This window comes from Nothobranchius furzeri, chromosome 2 (assembly GCF_043380555.1).
Source record: "Nothobranchius furzeri strain GRZ-AD chromosome 2, NfurGRZ-RIMD1, whole genome shotgun sequence".
Classification (NCBI taxonomy): Eukaryota; Metazoa; Chordata; class Actinopteri; order Cyprinodontiformes; family Nothobranchiidae; genus Nothobranchius; species Nothobranchius furzeri.
Window position 1 is genome coordinate 48,421,965 of NC_091742.1, and position 25,775 is coordinate 48,447,739.

The following is a 25,775-nucleotide window of genomic DNA, read 5'->3' on the forward strand; positions in this document are numbered from 1 at the left end:
TCTTTAGAATCAGTACCGTCGTCGTCGTCGTCTTCCTCCGCTTATCCGGGTCCGGGTCGCGGGGGCAGCATCCCAACTAGGGAGCTCCAGGCCGTCCTCTCCCCGGCCTTGTCCACCAGCTCCTCCGGCAGGACCCCAAGGCGTTCCCGGACCAGATTGGAGATGTAACCTCTCCAACGTGTCCTGGGTCGACCCGGTGGCCTTCTGCCGGCAGGACATGCCCGAAACACCTCCCCGGGGAGGCGTCCAGGAGGCATCCTGACCAGATGCCCAAACCACCTCAACTGGCTCCTTTCGATCCGGAGGAGCAGCGGTTCTACTCCGAGTCCCTCCCGAATGTCCGAGCTCCTCACCCTATCTCTAAGGCAGAGCCCGGCCACCCTACGGAGGAAACTCATTTCGGCCGCTTGTATCCGCGATCTCGTTCTTTCTGTCATTACCCAAAGCTCATGACCATAGGTGAGGATTGGGACGTAGATCGACCGGTAAATCGAGAGCCTGGCTTTCTGGCTCAGCTCCCTCTTCCCCATGACAGATCGGCTCAGCGTCCGCATCACTGCAGACGCCGAACCAATCTGCCTGTCGATCTCCCGATCCCTCCTACCCTCACTCGTGAACAAGACCCCGAGATACTTAAACTTCTCCACTTGAGGTAGGACCTCTCCCCCGACCCGGAGGTGGCAAGCCACCCTTTTCCGGTCGAGAACCATGGTCTCAGATTTGGAGGTGCTGATCCTCATCCCAGCCGCTTCACATTCGGCCGCGAACCTACCCAGCAAGAGCTGAAGGTCAGAGCTGGATGAAGCTAGGAGGACCACATCATCCGCAAAAAGCAGAGACGAGATTCTCCTGCCACCAAACTCGACACACTCCACACCACGGCTGCGTCTAGAAATTCTGTCCATAAAAGTGATGAACAGAACCGGTGACAAAGGGCAGCCCTGGCGGAGTCCAACCCTCACTGGGAACAGGTCCGACTTACTACCGGCTATGCGGACCAAACTCATGCTCCTCTGGTAAAGGGACTGAATGGCCCTTAACAGAAAGCCACCCACCCCATACTCCTGGAGCGTCCCCCACAGGGTGCCCCTGGGGACACGGTCATTAGCCTTCTCCAAATCCACAAAGCACATGTGGATTGGTTGGGCAAACTCCCATGCCCCCTCCATCACCCTTGCAAGGGTATAGAGCTGGTCCACAGTTCCACGGCCAGGACGAAAACCACATTGCTCCTCCTCTATCTGAGATTCAACTATCGATCGGACCCTCCTCTCCAGTACCTTGGAGTAGACCTTTCCAGGGAGGCTGAGGAGTGTGATCCCCCTATAGTTGGAACACACCCTCAGGTCACCCTTCTTAAAGATGGGGACCACCACCCCGGTCTGCCACTCCCTAGGAACTGCCCCCGATGACCACGCAATGTTGTAGAGACGTGTCAACCATGACAGCCCTACAACATCCATAGCCTTGAGATACCCAGGACGAACCTCATCCGCCCCCGGGGCTCCGCCGCTGTGTAGTTGTTTGACTACCTCAGCAACTTCTGCCCCCGAGATCGGACAGTCCATCCCCAGGCCTCCCAGCTCTGGTTCCTCCTCGGAATGCGCATTGGTGGGATTGAGGAGCTCCTCAAAGTATTCCTTCCACCGTCCGACTATAGCCTCAGTTGACGTCAGCAGCTCCCCATCCCCACTGTAAACAGTGTGAGCGAGTTGCTGCCTTCCTCTCCTGAGGCGCCGGACAGTTTGCCAGAACCTCTTTGGAGCCGATCGATAGTCTTTCTCCATGGCTTCACCAAACTCCTCCCACGCCCGAGATTTTGCCTCGGCAACTGCCACTGCTGCACCCCGCTTGGCTATCCGGTACCTGTCTGCTGCCTCCGGAGACCCACAGACCAGCCACGCACTGTAGGCCTCCTTCTTCAGCCTGACGGCTCCCCGAACCTCTGGTGTCCACCAGCGGGTACGGGGGTTGCCACCACGACTGGCACCGGCCACCTTACGACCACAGCTAGCAACAGCCGCCTCGACAATCACAGAGTGGAACAAGGCCCACTCGGACTCAATGTCCCCCACTGCTCTCGGGACGTGGTCAAAGCTCTGCCGGAGGTGGGAGTTGAAGACCGTCTTGACAGGTTCTTCTGCCAGGCGTTCCCAGCAGACCCTCACTATGCGTTTGGGTCTGCCAGGTCTACGCGGCATGTTCCCTTGCCATCTGATCCAACTCACCACCAGGTGGTGATCAGTTGACAGCTCCGCCCCTCTCTTCACTCGGGTGTCCAAAACATACGGCCGCAGGTCAGATGATACGACTACAAAATCTATCATCGACCTGTGACCTAGGCTGCCCTGGTACCAAGTGTACCGGTGGGCATCCTTATGTTCGAACATGGTGTTCGTTATGGCCAAACTGCGGCTTGCACAGAAGTCCAATAACAAAACACCGCTCGAGTTCAGATTAGGTGGGCCGTTCCTCCCAATCACACCCCTCCAGGTCAAGCTGTCATTGCCCACGTGAGCATTGAAGTCCCCCAGCAGGACAATGGAGTCCCCTGATGGAGCACTATCTAGCACTCGTCCCAGGGACTCCAAAAAGGGTGGGTACTCTGAACTGATATTTGGCCCATAAGCACAAACAACAGTCAGGACCCGTTCCCCGACCCGAAGGCGCAAGGACGCTACCCTCTTGTCCCCCGGGGTAAACCCCAACACACAGGCAGAGAGTCTCGGGGCTAACAAAAAGCCAACCCCAGCCCTCCGCCTCTCACCCGGAGCAACTCCAGCAAAGTAGAGTGTCCAACCCCTCTCCAGGTCTCGGGTTCCAGAGCCGATGCAATGTGTCGAGGTGAGTCCGACTATATCTAGCCGGTACCGCTCAACCTCTGCCACAAGCTCCGGCTCCTTCTCCGCCAGCGAGGTGACGTTCCATGTCCCAAAAACTAGTTTTCTTGTCCGGGGATTGGACCGCCAAGGCTCCCGCCTTGGTCTGCCACCCGATTCGCATTGCACCGGACCCTTCATGTTCCTCCTGCGGGTGGTGGGTCCACAGTTGGACGAGCCCATGTATCCGGTTCGGGCTGGGCCCGGCCGGGCCCCATGGGCGAAAGCCCGGCCACCAGGCGCTCGCTCACGGGCCCCAACCCCAGGCCTGGCTCCAGGGTGGGACCCCGGTAACCCTCCGGGCCGGGTACTCCGACTCTTCGTTTTAACCGCCATGAAAGATCCTTCGAACCGTTCTTTGTCTCACCCTTCACCTAAGACCAATTTGTCATGGGAGACCCTACCAGGGGCACTAAGTGCCCCAGACAACATAGCTCCTAGGATCATTAGGGCACTCAAACTCCTCCACCACGATAAGGTGACGGTTTAAGGAGGAGAGAATCAGTACCATTTCAGGTAAGTTCCAGTATTTATCTTTACGTACAACAAGTATTATTGTGTTGTCTGTAGTTTCAAATCCATGGATCTAGCTACGGATGCAGTCCAAATTGATGAGGACCAAGCAAACAACTTACTCAACAGTGTGTGAGTTGCAATGTCTTCTTATCTAGGGGTGGGCAATATAAACGATATAAGGTAGAAATGATATAAAATTGGGTAATTTTACGGCCCCCAGCTCGTCTAGGAGATGATGTTAAAGGGGGCGTAAAGAAAGATATGTGAATTACCGGACAAAACCAAGATTTACTCTCTTAGGAGTTTATTAACTAAAAAACACTGCTTTATGCAGGCTAAGACAAAATGAATACAAAACCAAAAGGACGTCCCACTGGGGAATTAACAATACTAAACAGAAGGATCATCCAATACAGGGTAAATAACAATACTATTAATAAACACAAAACGCCGGTACTAATCCGGGAAAGTAAAGGAATGAGACAAACACAAAAGGCTACACCAAAAGGGTGAGCTGAACTCTTTAACGAGTATTCTAATGGAGACAAAAACGAGCTCTGGCTACTAGGAAGTGCACCACACAGGTAATCAAAACGAAGACTTTAACGTCTGGTTTGCTAGGAGGGAAAAAGAGGAACACTCGCTTTAACACCAGGCCTCTGCTAAGCTTCCCTCCTCGAATGACAGAGGGAGCTGCCTTTTATAGGAAGCTCCCTGACTGAGAAGATTAGCGACACCTGGCTCAGCTAGAGCCAGGTGAACAGGTAGGAGCTCTGAGGCCACCTTGTGGCCACAAAACAGACAACGTCTGTAACAGGTAATGATAGTTTTTGGCTATATCGCAATACGGCGATATTGTGATAACACATGACGTCACTAAGATGTGCACCCTGCTGACAATGGGACAACAGAATGGCGGTGACTGCAAGCATCGAGTGGGCGGAGGAGGAGGCCTATATGCCTCAAGTGGCATATATTTGCCACATGAGGATATCTAAAAGCATGTCAATTTGACATCTATAAACAGATGAAAAAATATATCGCAATATTTATCGTTACTGCACATGCTTCAGATTATATCGCAATATAGATTTGAGGCCATATTTCCCAGCCCTATTCTTATCTACACTCTTTTTTTAAACTCCAAAGTCTTAAAACAATATATTAATTCTACTTTTATTTATTGTTTTCATAACAGAATAGAACTGTTATGAAAACTTTGTCAGGCTGACGAAGTTTGCAGCCGCAAACAAAACGTTGCAGGTAAATAAAACCCTTCTATGTTTTAAAAAGAACTAAAAGATGGAATTGTTGTTTTATCCTTGTTCACAGGCTGGGATCCTAAAGGGAATTTCCATCCTACTTGTGTGGCTGAATGACATCTTCAACCAATTTTGGTACATTTGTCAGAAAGCACAACATCGTGATATGTTTAATGTAAGTATTGTGACATCTTTTGGACAACAAGACAACAATGCACATTGACATAATTACCTTTCTTTTCATAATAGTGCCAGCTCTCGTGTTTCTGTTTGTGAGCGCTTCTGTCACATGTAAAGTTTTCAAATAAAACTTATTTTTTCTGTTAGGACATGTGGGTGGGTGTGCTTCACCATGTCACAGGGAAGCATGAATGGACCCGTGGCAAATGTGACCATGGACCACTTGATGCAACGACCAGTGATAAAGAGCTCATGGTGCCATGATCTCCACCACACGAGGCTCTTCAACGAATCATGTTCAACAGACACTGGTTGAAGGATGTCACCAATCTGACCTTTAGGCATATTAATAACATTTTCATAAGCAAAAAAGCTAAAGTGTCAATATCAAAGCTGAAAATTTACATATAGAAATGACAATTGTGGGTGAAAAGGCAATCAAAAGTGTGATTCCTAATAATCTATAAAGTTGTAGCTTTTGTTTTTTTACAGGTCAACTTCAGAACTAGAGAGTTTCCAGAATTGCATTCTCATGTAATCTATGTATGATCTAATGCTGCTGTTCTCCTCTCCATAAAGGCCCCAGCTACGTGAAGCATCAAGAGACAGGAATGACTTCTTTCATGCACACAGATTTATTAGAAATTAAGAAAAAATACTATGTACAAATGCAAATAACAGAACTTTTTTGTACATAAATAAAAATAAATATATTGCACAAACTGTTTGTTCATTTTTGGGTGAAAATGCTGTCTTCAGCTAAAGTTATTTTGAGGTATTGTGCTGTTTTGGAACTATTGTAGTTGTAGATAAACGGTTTGGATTTTTGGGTTAGGGTGCCCTCAGTCAGGAAGATGGTGTCCTGGCGTCTCTTGCCGAAACTCCAGGATATCCAGCATCACCCCTGGAAGACGGGTCACCACTCTCTCGAGAATATAATCTCTCTCCTCCTGGCTCAGGTGTTGTAAAGCTGTCTAGAAATTAAAGAGCATATGTTTACATGACTAGATTCATATCTCCAGTGAGTGATGTTTTCGTTTTTGGCATCTATTATTTTATTTTATTTTTTTCACAAATGGCTACAACCAACCTGCATCTCAGCTATACCGGCAGCTCTCAGCTGTGCAAGCCGGTCTCGGTCCTCTTCTTTGAAAGCTGTTCGCTGCCTACCCCAGCGCCCTGGTCCTCTTGAAGGAGCTCTGGACCTCAACCTGCTGCCCTCACCCCTTGAGCGTGTCCTTCCCTGACCCTCGGAGCGACCTTTTCCTCTCCCCTTTCCTTTAGCCCCTGGTCTCAGACTTTCCCACGACACATCAAAGTCTGTGGCAGGCTCGGGCACACTCCATCTGAACTGTCTTCCATCACTGCTTCCAATATGAATTCCTGAAAATCAATGACAGTAATGATAAAAATGACTATTACCCTGTAGGTCTTGTTGATATTATGATTTTATTTTGATGCATTTTTGAACTAAACATTGATTTATGTTCTTATTTACATTGTTGTGATGCCTGTCCTGTAATGAAATTGGTTTCACAAATGATGTCAGTGACTTGAAATTGGATGTTCTTACATGATGTATAAACAATAACATTAGCTTGTTAGTAAGCTTAGTGCAAAATAATAACTGTAATTGGTCTAAAAACATCAGAAATCACCTGCAGCCACAAAGCCTTATGCTGATAAAGTAGCATCATGTTACTGTCTTGCTAACCAGTCACAAAACTGGCTTATGAATATTTCATAGGAAGGAGCACTTGCTTTACATCACGAGTGTCATGGCTAAATTAAAATGCTAATGTTGTCATGGAATTTTACAAATATTAGACTAAAGTAACAATGTTACTTACTTCATCGCTCGACACGGTGTCTTGTTCGAGCCGCGCTCTGGCCGTACATCACTGTAACTTTTTTTTTCTCGTGAAGAGTTTGTGCGCGCTCTCGTGCCAGGCTGCAGTTACTCACAGCGCCGAGTGCGTCGCTAATGAGTTTCGTTTCTTCATCCTGCCCCATGCTCCATTAAATGTATTATTTTCAGTGAATTTGACCTACATGTTGATCTACAACTGATTTGTTAGATTTCCAAGTCCCTCAATATTAAACTCGTTCCTACACCCTTGTTACATCCTCTCTAGTCTCTCTTCCCATCTAACACTTTATAAATAAACTTCACTGAACTAAGAACATCAGGAGGGTAATTTAATAATTTGTTCCTCCAGAGAACTGATTACTAAATTCCAGTAACAGATGAATCAGTTTTCTCTTTGTCCCTAAAAACCTGCAGCTGTGTGATTCCAGCTAAATCTGCTCTGTTGATCGTTTCCCTCAGATCTTCAACAGTTTCTCTTTCCACTGTTATAAGTCTCATTCTGTCACCTTTTGACCTGAACCTGTGATCCACACCTTCATCTCTTCCTTGTTGTTGCTGGTCCAACTCCAGTCCAGTAGGTGGCGCAAACGCGCCTTCACGCTGCCACATAACCGGAAGCTGTTATCAGAGCTAGCTTGTTGTTAGCTACCAGCGCTAGCTTGCTGTGCTGGTGTGTGAGGGGAACCTCTGAGGCTCTGCAGCAACAATGTCTTCAGCTCAGTCTCTGAGAGAGGTGATCAGAGAGCGGCTAACTGCTGCTGCTGCAGAAATCTTCTCCGAGTTTGAAAAAAACCATCGTCCGCTACGAGGAAGAGATCGATCGTCAGCGCAGACTGCTGGAGATCAGCTGGAAACCACAGATCAACTTACATAGAATAGGTATAAAACAGCAGCGGGACTCATGTGGTTTTACTGAGGACACAATCTCAGGACAGTCTGCTTGGATCCGTTTGCTGTTCTGAAGCTTTTTGACACAACTGAGCTGAAATCAGTCTGCGGTAAACTTTGTTCCACTTTAGAGAAAAAAATCAATAACATTTCAGGGATTTTAGGAAGTTTTCATTTTCGGGAACTCCACTAAATCAGTTTAAAAGAGACAAACTTTAAAGACTTGGTGAAGGTTTCCAGCTGATGTTCTACAATCAGAGACTTGTTAAACGAGTCAGTCTGACACACACACACACACACACACACACACACACACACACACACACACACACACACACACACACACAGGCTAAGAGTTCATTCTTTTCTAAAACATCTTCAGATGCATCAGATGGTTCAAGTGAAGTGTGCTTTCTTATTGTCACATGACTCAGCTTTTTGTTTGGTCTGTTTGTCTGTCCAGAACTCCCACTGCATTATGTCAGGACAGATGAGGAGGTTCTGACTGACCAGCAGCTCTGGAACCAGGAGAGGACCTCCAGTTTGGAGCAGGAACAAGCAGAACCTTTACAGGAGGGACCAGAACCTCCACAGATGAAAGTGGAGCATGATGAGCCAGAACCTTTGCAGATTGTAGAACAAGAGGAGCTCTGCATCAGTCAGGATGAAGAGCAGTGTGTACTGAAGCAGGAGACGGTGACCTCCCTTGTGACTCCTGCTAGTGAGGAAAGAGACCACGATGAAGCAGAACCAGACAGACACCAACTCCTTTTGTCACTGTTTCCTGCGGCTGAGATCAGAGCTGCTGTTGCTCCGGGGTCAACAGGTGAGTGGGGGTGCTATGTTTGTTTTCCTTACTGTGATGTCACAATAAGGGACTTCTTGAAACTGCTCATTTTAGGCAAATCAGCTTTATTTTAGGGCTGCCTTTTATGTGACGACTTTAGTCAAATAGAAGGCAAATCTGCAGCGAGGCTCCTAAATGGAGCAAACGAAAGAGCTCACGTCACTCCTATTCTAACGTCTCTGCACTGGTTACCCGTTAACTTTAGAGTTAATTTTAGAATCCTGACTACATTTTAAGTTTGGATCTAACGCTGGTGCTGCGGTAAAAAAACAAAAAAACTGCATTCCACTATAATTGGTTATGGCTTGCTTCTTCAATGAATCATGATCGTATTTCGATACATTGATTGTAATGTTTTGTAAGTGGTGACAATTAGTAAGTAAACCTACCAAATTATAAGTAAAACACATAATTTCTTGCCCAAAATTCCCATAATGCAATGCAAGAAACATTAGCATACTGAAATATAAATGACTCATGACTGGAACATAATAGAGTTATCACTGTGTGAAAATGTAACCTCGCGGTTATTGTGACCAAAGTCATCATGGTTTTCATTATTATCGCGGTATTTTTTTTAACGTGTAAACTAACTAAACCCTCTATATCAGGAAAATAATGTCATCAGTTTGTGTCTAAAATTTGTTATTTTGTAATCATGTTGTTTGTTTACATTTTTCCCCTTTGTCTTTAAAATACCAGAATTTTCCCATAACTTCTTATTTTTTGTCCGTTTGATGTCATCATTTTAAAAATATGAGATCAGATTATACTTATTACTCAATTAGCATTCTATTCTCCCTTTCCCATATCCGGGTCGGTAGCGGGATGGTGCCTGTGCTTGGATTAGCCGCGGTCACCGACCACGTTTTCAAACTTTTCTCTACTTACCTTCTCCTTGTCGCCTTGCTTCTGTCCGCGATCCTCTTTGGTAGTGTCCCGGCTACCGTCTACCAGACTCTTGTCCTTCCGTTTGTCCGCAATCGCCCAAGATGCACCGAATAATTACCTCCATGTTTGTTTACGTGAGCAGCGCGCTGGCCCGGAGCCAAACGCTGATTCCTACCTGAACGCCTCCAGTGATGTTTATCTGATCCCGGGAAAACATCGGAGGAAAAGGGGTAAACGAGCAGGAGTCCAGGTGAGATTAAGACTTCTCTCAAAGTGTGGTTTATCTCAGTGCTGATTGGCTCGAATAGAATTCTCACGGGGTGGAGTTATTTGCATGCGAGAGGCATGGGCGGCTCCAGGAAATTTTATCAGCTGTTGCTGTACAGTTGTTCGTCGGTGTTTGGGGTTGCTGCCCCCTGTCGGTGCGTCCTGAAAAGCGCGGGGGTGGTGGGGGGCAAAACTCTGGAGAAACCAGTAACTCTGTCCCCTAGCCAATCAGCATCCAGAATCACGATATTGGCCCAACTCTGCCTTGCCAGGTACCTCAATGGAGCATGGACTAAAAATAGGGGAGAAAGTACAGGAAAAATACCGAACCATGCCTGTGGAAACTAGTCGGGCCGATCTGCCCCAGTCTGAGTTACTCTGACTCTCTGGGAGCTGGTGGGATTTCAGGTCGCGTTGTACAGGATAGCATGAATTAAGGTTTGTGAGGATGAAGCAGGAGTTGAGAGGTTTTTTTCCTCTATACTCCTTCATTGCCTGATCATAAGACACTTTGTGAGCAGTCTTCAAATTATTGACTACATTTGTAATTTTGCACTGTGGTGCAGCTACGACAGCGTAGCAAAGTTTACACACCATTATTACTTGATCCACGTCTGACTCCTCGAACCCGTGATGTTTCCACATCACCGAATTCGTTTGAACTATTTTCCACGAACATCTTTCTTTTTGCATCCATTATCCTCTCCTCTCAAAACAACTTCTGCTCAAGTCTTCTCACTTGTTTTACATGTGTTTGCATCTCGCACTAAAATGGAAAGTGGTTGGAGCTGTGAGAGTTGCGCTTGATTTGCCACTCAGAGCAGCGCAAGAGTAAGCATGAGGGAGGAGCTAACAATCGGCTCAGTCAGTTTTAATGATCATTTAAAACCCAGATTGTAATTGAGATCAAAATTTGAATTACTGAGATGCATTTTAGATGCATCAGATGATTACAACTTAGTGGTGTATATATATATATATATTCTTTTTGTAATTGTTATGTCACTCAACGTTTTCCAGTTTTATTTTAACCTGTCCAGAGCTTCCAAAGCTTAATTTCTGGGAAAAGTAGAAGGTTCTGACAGACCAGCATCTCTCTGTTTGTCTGGTGCAACCTGAGTGTAGATATTTAGGTGCACCATTGAGAAATTGAGTCACATTTGTGACCAGAATCATCCCATTCTAGAGCCCTGAACTTATGTTTATGTTTATGTATTTAGCAGACGCTTTCGTCCAGAGCGACTTACAAGTGATAATCGGCATATTGCCCTTGAGGCTAACAACAACAATAACAACAACTTGACATTAGTCATAAGCCCTTTTCAGATAGACATTCTGGAACATTTGCGGACAATTCAATCCGGTTTTTAACCGGAACTGTGTTTTCAGACACACCACTTTTGTACCGGAACTTGGCCTTTCGGCTGCGTTCACACAGCAGGGAAAAGTTCCAGAAGTCTGACGGCGGTGGCAGGCGGGTGGGGTGGTGGTGGTGGGGGGAATCGGACTCATGATAAGTAGAAGAAGAAGAAAATATCATTTTTATAGCCTCTCTCAAGATAAAAATTACGAGGCGCTTAAGCATAATTCTGCGCACACGAAGACGCATACGAGACCTGGATGATGAAACTCAATGGTCAAAGGAATCACTGAAGCGGTGTGAAGCGCTCCGTCGCGCGTCTAGACGGTACCGTAGGAGGCGAGCTGCCGTGGTTCGCCGCATGCTACAGCAGCGAGCAACCTAGGTGCGCACAGCGTCCCCCGGTCCCCTCCTCCTCCCCCTCCCCCTTGTCCGGAACTCTACCTCACCAGTCTGAAGCAGCCACCCTGTCCGTAACAAGTCCAGACCTGTTACTAGGGGCTTCGTCCGGTAAAATTCCGGAACACGTTATCCGGATGTTTGTTTTCAGACACAAAGGTCTTACGGACAGAGTCCGGAACATTTCCGTTTTTCATGGCCTGTCTGAAGGGGGCTATAGAGAGTAGCAGGGGTGGACATTAACTTCAAAACCAACCGGCCAGCCGGACCGGTAACTCTGAAAATTTACCGGCCCCGCAGGTCAACTGCCAAAACGAGTCAAAATAACAACTGAACTGTTTTAAATGTAACAAACCTTTATTTTATACACATTCACAAACATAATAAACTTTTCAACCAGCACTGTGTCAGTCTCTGGCACCATTGTGATGCAGGCTGAATATTTGGCTAGTGGTGGACTAGTGTTATTCCACCTCAAAGTCCTTGTCAAGCTCGTCGTCATATTTCTTGCTCATCATGGAGAGCAAGCGGCCCTGACCCACGCACATGAAATCTTCCTCTGGCTCTGCGTCGTCCATCTCAGCAGCAGTGGAAGTCTTTCCATCCGTGAAATCAAGACGCCTTCGCCGTTGGACATCATGAAACCATATGTGTATAGCTGGCTTCGGGTAAAAGTTTTTAATGTCTGCCAACAGTAACAGCACCGACATGAGCTCGCCCACACTCTTCCCTGACAGGCTGGACCGCCAGTCACTCTTTATCATTTTCATGTGGTTGAAAGCTCTTTCACATTCAGCAGTAGATGCAGACAGGGTCAGCAGCAGGTCCACAAGCTGAAGAATGTTGGGGCACTCGTCAAAGTATCTTCTGTTCGGTTTGCACCATGTCACCTTCTTGGTGAACTCCAACTAGTCGGGCTGCTGATACACCTTGGATCGGAGTATTGTCCACTCGTCGGCAACTTTGTCTACCTGCACACCCGCATCTTCCAGGACAGGCTTGAAGTGCCCTACCAGAATGTCAACAGCTGCGTCTCCAAAGTCTGAAAAAAAACAATAAATAACAAAAATTTAATTATCAAAAAACCTTACTCTTTAAAAACCAAGGGGTGTCCTAGCATTACTTCTTCATTTAAAAAAATGTGCTGTCACCATATCAAAGTAAAATGAGGCAGTTCATAAATTGAAACAAAAAAACCAACCTGTCATGTTTACTTTGTCAGGCCAGAACCCAAAATCTGCAATGTTTGTGGCATGAAGTACCCCTCCTTTCACATGCCCAAATCGGTTCTCCATGTTGGCCACCAGGTCATCAATGAGATTCGGGTGTGATGACTGGAATGATCGACCGTCGCCCGAGAGTTCCCTTCCCTCAAAGGTCATCTTGTTCCCAAACGACTGTAGCATGGGACCAGGCCTACAAAGAGAAAGTAAAAGTATTGGTTAGTTTAACACAATATAGACTGCTATAAATTTTAACTATTAATATGTTTAGAATACTACTTTTTAACATTGTCTATTTCAGATACTGTTGATGGAGACTCCACCAGTGCAGTAGAAGTTCAAAACACAGACTGCTGAAATTTATATTTGTTATACAATGATTATATAAATGTTCACAAAGTTAATGAACATTTAATAGATGTCAAACTGTAAGGCCAAATATGTTTTATTTTAAAATGAAGGCTTACTTTCTCTTGTAAGTCAGCAGCACAGTCTTGGTTGACTGTAGGGCTTCATGCAATGCAGCCATCGTCACGTTGGTCTTCTGCATCTTGCGTGACAGGTTGGAAAGATGAGCCAGGACATCAAACAAGAACCATGCATACTTCATCACGTCCAGGGATGTTGCAGCACGATAGTAGTTCCGGGCCTTGGCCTGCTGGTCACTTTGTACTCCGGTGGAATCTGGGGACTGTATCTGAAAAACAGCAACATGAAGACATTATTTATTTTATATTTGCATAAATAGAGCAGATTGCAAGCTTTAATGTGCACATTTAATAAAATACAGTTTTGCTTGCTGCTCATTTCTTTTTTGAAATTTGATCTACTTTATCAAGTGCATTTTTTAAGTGCATTCAAACTGACATTTAGTTTTCTGTGCAAGCATTGTTGAGAAATCATTTTTAAAATAATGGCATTGGAACAGTGCACATAAGGATATACCTGTTCCAGATGTTGAACAATGGCAGAGTACCCTCGCAAGAAATGGTCCAAGGCCGTCAACAAGTGTGATACCCAGCGGGTTCCTGTCGCTCTGGTGGGCATCAGGGGTTTCTTTCCCAGTGATTCGAATGAGGCCTTCAAGTTTGCCCGGTTGAGAGGACTGTAGTGGTAAAATGTGTAGAGTCCAGTAAGGAGAGCATCCAGCTTCTTGTGGCATGGATTCTTCGAGGCAGCATCCTTAAAACTCAGCTCAAGTCTATGGGGCATACAATGAACGGGCAGCACATGGGGCAGGTCCGCTGTCAGTCTTGTCACCACGCCACTCTTTCCTCCAAGCATGACTGCAGCCCCGTCTGTTGACACAGCGACCAGTTTCTTCTTCCAGGTGCCTTCCTCCACACCAAGACCTTTACACACACCGGCTGTTATGGCAGACGTGATGTTTTCTGCATTAGCTTTTGTGACTGCCTCGATACCCAGGAACTTGACACCGATTTGTCCTTTAACTGCTTGTCGGCTGTTACACCCCTCCCGGCCTAGGAGTACCAGGAGGGGCAACACAAGTGTGGTGGGAGCAAACACGAAGACAATTAAAAAGTTCAAAAGGAGTTTATTAACTAAAACTGTCCCAGGCGGGTGTAAATAAAGTCTTTGGAAATAATAATGTCTATAATAACTGAAGACTAGGGCAAAGCCCCCCTCAAGCTCGGATAATACCCTCCTGTTTTGTGTACTGGTCCTCCTTTTAGTCCTGTGCTGCTCCTAACGTGGCCGGCGTCTCATGCTCTCCCGTTCTCTCAGTCTCTCTCTCTTTCAGGGGATGGGTTTCCTCCAGAAAAGATCCTCGTGTCATCTGTAGTCTTTAGTTCACTCGTCTCCACGATCTCCGGCGGCAACTCTCCTTTTCTTTACACTGCTTTCCTTCGCAGCTCAGCTCGGCACTCCTTCAGCAGCTCGAAACTCCCGAACTCTGTGATTGAAATCCTCTTCCTTTACACGACTCTGTCAAGCTCTCCTTCACTTCTCTCTCAAACTTCTTTTCTTTCAAGCAGCTCCAAAATCCGTCCTTTCTCCACAAGCGCGCTGTCTTCAACCTCTCACCGACTTCTCACCGACTTCTCATCGAACTCCCACTGAAACTCTCACCGACGGCCTCCATCGACTCCCTTTCCTTCCGCCTCGTCTTCCTTTATAAGAAGCCCTGATGAGCGCGGATTGTCTCCAGCTGGTGGCAGCGGGCCGGCAGGAAGGGTGTGTCTCAGCGTGCCTCTCTCCATGGTGCTGATCCTGTCTCAGCGGGGCCGGAGCAAGGAGCTGTCCTTGGTGCGGTGGTTAAAATGGAGCCCAGGAACACAGAGGTCATAACATCGGCCATAGATGATCTCTTCTTCAATGACAGCACTGTCAGCACAGCCATCTGACATCAGAGAAAGAAACTTTCCAGCTGCAAATTCTTCTTGCACTCTCTCCTTCTCTGCCTGGGCTATATACCCAATGAATGTTTTAGCCTGCTTTCTGGTTCGGTATGTTTCGCCTATCTCCATGCCCTTCTGCTCATCTAAACTGAAAGAAAAAGCAAATTACATTTCATACATTCAATTTTGACAGCCAGTCTTTAACTGTGCTAATGCACATATCTCTCACATTGGAATGATGGCAGTCAAAATAAAAATAAAAACGGAATAAGAAAAGGTGGGGAAAAATAAAAAAAAATGGAATAATGAAGAAAAGGTGAAAATAATTAAAGGAACGGTTTTTTTAAAGAAAATCTTGAATAAAAATCTTTAAAAAAACAGAAGATGACAACAGAATTTATTTAAAAAAAAATCAAAGATGACTTACAGACAGTGCATGTTTTCTGGTTCTTTTCTCCATCAAACAATGAAATGGACAAAAACACATCGTTAAACAGAACAAACCCAGTATTTTGATAATTTGTTAAGCAAAAAATACTTACTCGCACATCCAACTGAAGTCTGTGTATGGCCTTCCTTTCTTTGCAATGGCGTGAGCCGTACGAAACAACTTTTCCAGTTTGTCTTGCTGTGCTTTCGTCATCGCCACGAGGGCCTTTGCAGCTGGTGACTCTCCTACCGTTGCTGCATTTGCAAGAGCAGTCTTTTCTGCCTTCATGTGGCTCGCTGTTTTTTCGTGGTCTTTCACGTATTCTACTTTGAATTTGTTTGTTCCCTCAACAAAACTCGATTTTGTCGTGGCATACTTCCGGCATACAACGCAGTACATCACCTCCTCCGCTTTGCTGTACTCAAGCCATCCTCTGCGCCTCCCGTCTTCTTTAAACCGCCATGAATCATTCTGTTCGGTAATTTAATTTAGCATTTTCCACCAATTTGTTGGGTATTTTAATTTATACTATTGTTCTTATATTACCTTAAACTTAAATTACCTTAAAGGAAGTCAGAACACACACACAGAGGGATTAGATTCTTAATTTGGTAAATTGTAACAAACCTTTGAACAGACAACAAACTCTGCAAAGTGTGACACTCTGCAAAGGGTGAGAAAGAATCAGACCATACAACACGGAAGCCATTTTCCTCTCACAAAGGAGCCGAAGCTGTGGAGGGGTTTTTATTTGCACATACACACCCAGAAATACCATTAGCGTGAAACCCCTGCCTGACCAGTTTGCTTTTAACTAATGGAATAACACCTTGGTCTTAGAATGCACAGGACAAAGGAAAACTTCAGATACTGGATCAACGAGTCTCTTGGTCTGGCAGAAACCCCCTGGTTTGGCCTCAAATAATGGATTAAAATGCCTAAAGCAAAAAGGAGTTTCTGAAAACACCCAAACGTAAAAACAAGTAACTTAAGCAGCAAGGGTGAGTGAACTCTGGTTGATAAACTAGGTCAGGATTTTTCCTAACAACATTTCACAAAGGAAAAGATTTCACAACAATAATGAACAATTAAAAACACCTAACAATCCCTCCTGATGTTCATTTTTTTTGTTATAACAAATCAGAATAAGATGTCCCTGACCCAATAATCAATGAGCACGAATTATGAATCAATACGATGATGTTAGCTTAACAATAATCCAAACAGCAAAATCTACTTTATCCTGTGTGCCTAGCTTTATTAAGATAACCATAACAGGTGCAAGAACCTTTAACACGAGTTGATATGAATTATCAGATACCAGCCAACTCAGTCGATCCGTTGGATTTCAGGAAATTACTAGAGGGGGAAAGTTGATGTTAAAACAATGTTTTCCATAGAATGGTGTTGCCCTTTCATTGAGATGAGACAGACGACTCATCACAGACCCAGACTCTCCTTCTTCAGCTCAAATGTCCTCGTAAGGACGCCCATCTTCAAGCAACGTGAAGTGGGGGGGCAGAGAGCCAACCTGCCCTTGGCCACACCAGTTGTGTGGAACGAGAGAGAGAGAAATTCTGAGAGATGGTGAAGGGGTGTCTTTTGGACAGGGAGCCATGAAACCAGACGGGAGATTTGGGGTACTGGATACGTCGTTGGAGGCAGGTCACAGCGTCGTGTGGACGGACCCAGGAGGGGTCTCAAACACCAGATGTTGATTCCGTTGTTCCTCCCAACTGCTGCTATTCCTCTCGTTCCATCAGATGCTGAGGGGCAGTTTCAGAGCAAAGTGCGATCCCCCACCATCAGCAGTGACATGGTGGATGGGCCCCGCAAGCTTAAGGCAGATCGTTTACTTATCTGCCGTCCTCGGCGAGCCTGCATGCATTTCATCCGAGTGGCCTCTCAGCAGTATGCAGCAGTGGGAGGGATGAGATGAGTGACCTTGACGCCTCATTTGTGGTGGTATCACATGCAACAGGACCCCAAACTCCTTGGTTCCATGGCCTGCGGTGAGAAAGCGCAAAAGGATCATTGTGGCTTTTTGACATCTTCAACAACAACCATTCAGCTTTATCCAGTCCAGTTTGAATTAATGGGGCTCAAATTCACCTGAAATTCACCAACATAGTCCACTCGGTATCATCTTTAAGCTGGAATCAACTCATATAATCATCAGCAAAGTACATTCATCAATTCATGTTCCATGCTGCATTAAACAACCCACACTATTAGTTTATGTAACCCAATAAGTGATTGATAAGACTCATTTAACAAGAAGTTTTTAGGTTTATGAAAAAGCCAAACACCTTTCTGTAAAAACAGTAAGTCAAATTATTATGGCCAGATATCTCACCTTGGCAAAGAGTCTGCTTATGACAAGAATCCAAGAAACAAACACACAGTCTCACATCAGGATGTTCTTACTTGTTTACGGATCAGGCGACTTAAAGGCAAAATAAAACATTTAACCAACAGTCATAGTAAAAGAAAAGATGTAAATATATCAATCCAGGAGTTAGAAAACCAAACTGAATAAACTCAAATAACAGTAACTAATTATAACATAAACATTAGATTTGAAAAGACTGTCTCAGCAACTGGGTCAGAACATTTCTGTCTCTTTTGTCCTTTACTGATAAAGATCTGAGACAAACCTTTGTTGGCTCAGAGCCAGAAAACACTTATCTGATTAACCGTTCAGCATAACCCGCTCAACCAGTCTCTAGCTGGACTGACTCTTTCAAAACAAATCAAATAAAGATTTAACACAATTTCAGGGAACCAGGGAGATTCAAACAATGACAACCATTATTTTGGAATGCTCAATCTGTAGTTTTGTATGCAAACCGGCACTACAGCCTTTTACCCGGGTTTTAGGTTGTCACCCCCTGAAATCTGGATATGTAGGTTTGGTAAATTCGCACTCCCAGAAAGTAAAAAGGAAAGATAAACCCAATGTACAATTAACTGCAAATAAAAGAACATAGGATGGAGTCAGAGTACTTTAAACCAAGCTTTTCATATGTCTCATGCACTGCACTGTGCAGAGTTCTATCACCACAGAAAATAACCCAATAAAATAAAACAGGATATGGTGAGAAAACATCAGCCTATTTTGGAGATTGGGCCCCAACCCCAAGAATATATCTCCGATTATCCTACTGGAGAATTTTAACAATATGTCTAATAAAAATAGCTCGCTTCTCCAAAGAAAATGACAAATGTTATAATTACACCATATTTACTTAGTCTGACCAATGAAACAAAACAGGTTGCTGAGCTAAGGTTTGCATTCCATGAAGGAACCTTACCAATTGAAAACAAAGACCATCCCAAGTCAAAACCACATTCTTAAATTAAATCCAGTAGCAGAAAGCATCTGTGGACATAGATTAGGCCTCCCATCTACTCTGCCTCCACAGGAACTCGAATCTGGTAAAACCAGATCTGTGTTAGAATTTGCACAAAGGAAAAGAGTTTATCACTTTAAAAAGGCAACAAGGCTCCTTCTTTACAGTTATACATCATATGAAAAAACCAAGCAGAAACTATTCATGGGGCTTTGTACCTTATTAATACCAAATCATACTTTACAATAAAGGCAACATCTAATTCTGTAACTCATTCATCACAAAAGAGAAATCTAAACCCTACGTGATCTATTAGTGTCAACCACAAACCCTGGAAAATCTAGTTTCTAACAGGAAAATAATAAATTGCAGGGAACTGGTTTAAGTTGCCCCTCTTACTCATCCGTCAACACCACAAAGTCAGTTTGTCACTTCAAAGAGTTTTTCAGCAGTTGCACACCCATGGAGATAACAGCAAACTTTTAGCCACACAAACCATTCTCATGTCATCCTTTATGGGGAAAATAGAAATTTTTAACGCTGACATGAGGTCTCTGCCTAGAAAATTTAACAGGCAGTCTGATGATTGACAGGCTCACGGCTAGGTCGGCTCCTCTATGTTTAGAAACCCCTGCCTCTTTTGGGGACCCTTATTGGGCTCTGTTATCTGGGCCATCTGACTAGGAGGGACAGACACATGACATGTGACCTTGACCTCCACAAGTCCAACAAACGAGTGGCTGTGAGTGGTCTAGTGAGGACCACTGTCTCTGGTTGCTGTTACGTCCACCCCTCTGGGGATTAAACTTCCCTCTAGCTACCCTGCTGGTGATAAACAGCTTTCTTTTTCCACACACACAACTGAACACACCGTTTCAGAATTACCTCTAGATTCATACTTTCTCATACATGCACACAGACAGACAGACAGACAGAAAAACAGATAAACAGACAGAAAGACAGAACCGGTTCAAAACTTCAAAATTGTAGCTACACAATCACACAGGTTTCATACACTCAAAAACTCAGATACGCACACACACTGATGCTCAGAACTGCAGTTGTCTTACACACACACACACACACACACACAACATTCCTTGAAGTCCTGAGGCACGCATACCTACACGGCAGCTTTCACACACACACAGAAACGCAATGAGTCGGCAGACGCACAGACTGACAAGGAGTGAATTTTAGAACGGTTTGGATTCTTTTAGCCAATTATAACGATGATTACTCTCTGCACCATGAAATTTTATTTAACATCCCAGCGACAGTGTGATTTTTAGCATCTATCATTTCCTACTCGACACCAGCACATGGGCTCTGTGCTGTGTGTATATGGGTTCACAACGGTTTTAGGCCCACTACACATTCACCTGTATTTACCACCCACAGCATTGTGGGCTGCCTATGCCCCGCAGACACAGACGAATTACAACCTCCTTTTCACAAGTCCAGGTCTACAGCCACGGTTCACGTCTCAGTGCTACCTCTACGGTTCACACGTGTAACCCTTAAATGGACACGAAAACGTCTTTTCGTGCGTGAATGCCTAGTCACCACACTCAGCTTAAAAACACACTGCCAACTAGTTATTTAGGAAAAAGGTGCAATTTAATTTAGGTACTTACTTTCCCTCTGCGTGGTGTCCTGAGTCCGGTAAGAGAGAGCCATAGGCGGAAGCTGAGCTAAACAGCTGGTTGGTGACATGGTGAGTGTTAATCACAAATCCTCAAAAACCCTGGAAAATCTACTTCTAACAGGAGCAATCTCCCACCGAAAGGCTCTGCTGTTGCCCGCATTCTCCACCACTATGTTCGGTAATTTAATTTAGCATTTTCCACCAATATGTTGGGTATTTTAATTTATACTATTGTTCTTATATTACCTTAAACTTAAATTACCTTAAAGGAAGTCAGAACACACACACAGAGGGATTAGATTCTTAATTTGGTACATTGTAACAAACCTTTAAACAGACAACAAACTCTGCAAAGTGTGACACTCTGCAAAGGGTGAGAAAGATTCAGACCATACAACACGGAAGCCATTTTCCTCTCACAAAGGAGCCGAAGCTGTGGAGAGGTTTTTATTTGCACATACACACCCAGAAATACCATTAGCGTGAAACCCCTGTCTGACCAGTTTGCTTTTAACTAATGGAATAACACCTTGGTCTTAGAATGCACAGGACAAAGGAAAACTTCAGATACTGGATCAACGAGTCTCTTGGTCTGGCAGAAACCCCCTGGTTTGGCCTCAAATAATGGATTAAAATGCCTAAAGCAAAAAGGAGTTTCTGAAAACACCCAAACGTAAAAACAAGTAAACAAGTAACTTAAGCAGCAAGGGTGAGTGAACTCTGATTGATAAACTAGGTCAGGATTTTTCCTAACAACATTTCACAAAGGAAAAATTTCACAACAATAATGAACAATTAAAAATACCTAACACATTCCACCTCCGCACATGCTTCTCTGCTTCATACTGTTTCGAACGGTCTCGCTTCTCCTCACCAGTTTTAAAGCATTTGCCGGAGGTTTCATCCAGAAATCCCATGCCTGTGGTGTCGCCATCTTCCTGTATGCTTGTGTGTTTCTAGCGTGGTTCCACTCCATCTTTTATAGTGAACTTATAGTTCACGTGACTAGAGGTGACGTACTGCACGTACAAGAGGCAGGTTCACGTGCGCGAAACGAAAACGGCAACTTCCTACAGGGCGCGGCCATGATGGAGGTGAAAGCCGGTGTGTAAATGACAAAGAAGGTTTGGGCGCCACTCGGGCGGTAAGTCGTCAAGTATTTACCGCCCAACGAGAAAATTTAGCGCCATTGGCGCTCGGGCGCTTTAAACGTCCACCCCTGGAGTAGGGAACAAGGAGTGGACAGTAGAGAGGTGGGGGCGGGTGCAGGGACGGTGCTAGTTAAGAAGATGCTCTCTGAAGAGCAGGGTCTTTAGGAGTTTCTTGAAAATTGAAAAGGAAGCCGCAGTTCTGGTAGTGCCTTCATTGGAACATTTTTAATTTCCACATTACTCAACAGTTTTCTTTTTACCTGTCCAGAACTTCCACAGCATCATATCTGGGAAAAAGAAGATGTTCTGACTGACCAGCAGCTCTCTGACCAAGAGTCAACCTCCAGTGTGGACCAGGAGGAACCAGAACATCCACTGTTCACAGAGGACCAGCCAGAACTCTATATCCATCAGCATGAAGGGCAGTTCCTTTTGAAGCAAAAACATGTAACCTTCGTTGAGACTGCTCCTTCTAACGAAACAGACTGCCATGATCCAGAACCCAACAGGAACCAACCCTTGAGTCAGAATTCTACAGAAGTAGAGAACCAAGATCAGGTTGGATGCAGGAAAGAAAACTCAGAATCAAACAGCAATGAAGAACTGACACGTAATAGAAGACGTCTGCGAAGCGAAGATCACAGAGACAATGTAGATGTTCAGACACTAAAAAAGCACAAGAGGGCTCACATAGGTGAGAGGCCATTTTATTGTAAGCTCTGTGGAAAATCTTTCAGTCACAAGTGTTTTTTATGTCGTCACATGAGATCTCACACAGGTGAGAAGCCATATCCATGTAACACTTGTGGTAAATGTTTTAGTGACAGTAGTGGCTTGATTTATCACATGAGAACTCACACAGGTGAGAAGCCATATCCATGTAAAACTTGTGGTAAATGTTTTAGTGACAGTAGTGGCTTGACAAAACACATGAGAACTCACACAGGTGAGAAGCCATATCCATGTAAAACTTGTGGTAAATGTTTTTCTTACAGTAGTGGCTTGATTTATCACACGAGAACTCAACATAAGTGAAAAGTATTTTCCAAGTTTGGTCTGTATGAGATTCAGCCAGATATTTTCTTTAACTTCTCATGTAAAAATTCACACTTGAGATTGTATACATTAAAATGTATGTTTTTTTTCTTCTTAAAGTTGAGAAGAATTGAGATTTTGACTACATTTAGTCACATATACCTTAGCCCAGTGTGACACATGTACAGAAATATCTTTAGGATGAGCGTTGATGGAAAAAGTATTAAAAAAAAAAGGCAAAATTGCTTTTTATGTCTAATTGTGGACTTGGTTTATATTTAAGCTTTAAGTTTAAGGTGTGGTTGACTGACTAAAAAAAATAATTTTTTTTTTTTGTAATTATAATTGATCATTCTGAGTTTTTCATGCAGGCTGAACATGAAAATAGTTTCCTACACCTTTCTCCTTTATTAGCTTCTGATAGAAAATAGATGAAACTCATGTATTTGAAAAGCCTCACAGATCTATGTCACACTGTGAATTGGCATTTATGGACTCGACGATCTTGATTCACGACAGGGAAGACTTGTTGTTTTTAGGGCTGGGGGTAAACGATTATTTTTAAAACGATTATTCTGACGATTATTTTATCGAATAGTCGACTATTCTAATGACTATTCATACAATTAATCTAATGATTATTTTTCTATTGCACAGTTAATACAAACCAAAAAATCTCTAATAAATTCCTCCCAAAAATTGATTAATTGTTACTGTAAGAGAATAAACACTACAGGCCTCCCATTTTGTATAACACTGCTTTTATTGTGTTGTGGTTGGTTATGTTCTGGTGACATGTAGAACTTGGGAGTGCAGGCTGCTGCCTGAGAGGTGGTTGGAGACGGAGTGTCTCCATGCTGCTTTGTTTTGGTCACTTATGTGCGTGAGGCGAGTGGTGTTACGACTCTTCCTGGGGAGTTTGGCTCGTGTGCAAAAAGGAAGGGACAATAATGTGGGATTTAAAAGTTAAAATGATGATCAGGTTTATTTACAACTACAAAAAACCAAATCTTTCCATCCACAGGTTGGGAGTAATAAAACTAATTCTGCCTGTGGGGAATTAAAACAAAAGTACAGATAACTAGGGATGTCCCGCTGGGCAAAGATTACTGGGTTCTGGACCAAAATAAGAATCTCCAAAGTTCCAAACTTTAAACTGGGTGGTTAAACCAAACTCAAGGTGATATTTTAAACTAAACCGAAAACCCACAACACTCTAAATGTAATAAAAGGGAGATTTTATTACATTTAGACATTTATTAATTTGTACCACAAATTATTATTTTTTATATGTGTTCAACATGTTTAAATATTGCTTGTTTAATTAACCAACATTTCTAGTGTACAGCGCCTTGCTTGGTTGTAATGCCTTGTGAATGCGCTTTATAAATAAAATTGGAGTGGATTGGATTGAAAAAAGATGAAGTCTAAACCAAAACGTAACAGTTTATCCAAACGCAAGAAGCTGTTAGCGAAAATGCTAACAGTAGCTTTACCAACGTTAAGTTCAAGTTGCCAAGTTTAAATAAACCAAAAACACCCAGCAGCAAACAGACCAGCATGGAGGAGAGACTGCTGCCACCAAAACAGCTCTCCTAATGTCTGAAAGAAGCTCCTTTATGAAGGGAGAAACGCTCCCGGTGATTTTCTGCATCTGCTATAGAGACGGAGCAGCGCATTTGACCCCGGAAGTTTTTGTCCGTTGCCGGGAAACGAAGGCGGGCAAAACAGGAAAGGAACCTAGTAGCGGACGGACGTTGTTCCGGGTCTTCGGTATTTGGCGGAGATGTTAGTGAAGGCGGAGAAGAGGGCGAACTAGAGGAAAAACATGCAGATTCCACCTCTATTTACAAACTCCTGGGGATGCAACAAGTGGGCGCGGTGCGTCGACTACCGGATCTGACGTCGACGAATTTTTAGAATCGAGCCGTCGACGTCATCGAGGCTTCGCTACAGCCCTAGTTGTTTTAACGTCCGGTAATCGGCAGTCGACGTCTCGGCTGTCAGCATTAGCAACTACATCTCACAGCAGAAGGTCCCCCAGGCTCGTGTATTTTGAGAGATAAAATATCCATGTTGCAAGTCAGTGGTAGAGTTGCATTGCTGTTATCCAATCTGGGGCGAGATGTCCACATATCAGGAAATAAGACTCCAAAACCTGCCGTCTGAAGCTCATGTGATGTGAGAAAATTTTAGGCCTGAGAAATGGTGCAACAGTATATTTGTTCCCCCTGAGAACCATTTACAAGGTATTCATTCCTACCAGAGACCACCGCACTGAAAAAAATTTGTCACCCACGCATTGAACACGTACGCTAATTCCAAAGCTCTGTTAAAGGCACACTGTGAGATTTTTTTTCTTTTTTTGAATCAAATTCTATGTAGTCTATTAACAAATTAATCTTTTTTCATTGATATTTGTAATCGTTTATTCAGATTTTTCCTCTTAGCTCGTAATTTTACATTTTAATTAGGGCTGGGCGATATGGCAAAAATAGAATATCACCATTTTTCCAATATTTTATCACGATTTCGATTTTATCATGATTTTTTATCCATGAATAGCATAACTTCAATTTGTTGTGTGTCGGGGTGAGTACTCCTCCTTCTCTACAACATCTTTGTGAGACCTTCATTCCAGGAGAGGGCACTCACCAGCTGCGGAGCATTACCAATCAGCGGCAGCTGCAGATCCTCAGAGCTCTATTTAAGAGGAGAGGGAACTACTTCACATCGCTGGATGATTAGCTACTCACGGTAGTATCTTGCCACTCTCAAGTCTTAGGTTATGCTTGGTCTCTGCTCAGACATTTTTGCTGTCGCAGTATTTGGATGTATTTGAATTTTTTCTTGGATTGTGTTTGGACCATTTTGGACTCAAGTTTGTATTCCTCTTCAGGATACTTGGAAACGCTGAACCATTGATGGAATATACCTACCTGGAACTCACAATAACCCGCCTGGACAACAACTCTCACGGTTCGCCTCTCCTCCTGTTCCTCCTATCCTCTGCCGCCATCATCTGGCTCCCTCTCCTGGACCCACCCCGTCACACCATCAGCCCTCCTTACTGACTTCTGGACTCTTTCTGGCTTCATTGAACTAGGATATCTCCAGGACACTTTTAGTTAGGTTTAATAAATCATTGTTTGAACTTTCTGCCGTTATGTGATTCTTCATGTCGTGGGTTAAACACCTTCCCAGGGACATGACACA